We start from the raw sequence: 261 nt of genomic DNA, 5'->3' as shown, positions 1-261 counted from the left end.
CCTTGGAGGCAAGGATTCTGAGGCTCCATCTAACATACTCTGGACATGTTGTAAGGTGGGACCGGTCCTTGGAGAGGGACATCATGTTTGGTAGAGTGGAAGGACAGCACAGGAGGAGATGACCCTCTATGAGCTGTATTGATTGATTGATTCAGTGACTGGGGTAATTGGGATGGGTGCATCGGAGGCAGTGCAGTTGGCACAGGACAGAGCAGAGTTTAGGGCTGTTGTGCATAGGGTCACTATGAGTTGCAAGCGACT

The sequence above is a fragment of the Elephantulus edwardii genome, unplaced genomic scaffold (assembly GCF_000299155.1).
Source record: "Elephantulus edwardii isolate Elephantulus edwardi_28Jun2011 unplaced genomic scaffold, EleEdw1.0 scaffold00164, whole genome shotgun sequence".
Taxonomy (NCBI): domain Eukaryota; kingdom Metazoa; phylum Chordata; class Mammalia; order Macroscelidea; family Macroscelididae; genus Elephantulus; species Elephantulus edwardii.
Note: the sequence above shows the minus strand (reverse complement) of the source record.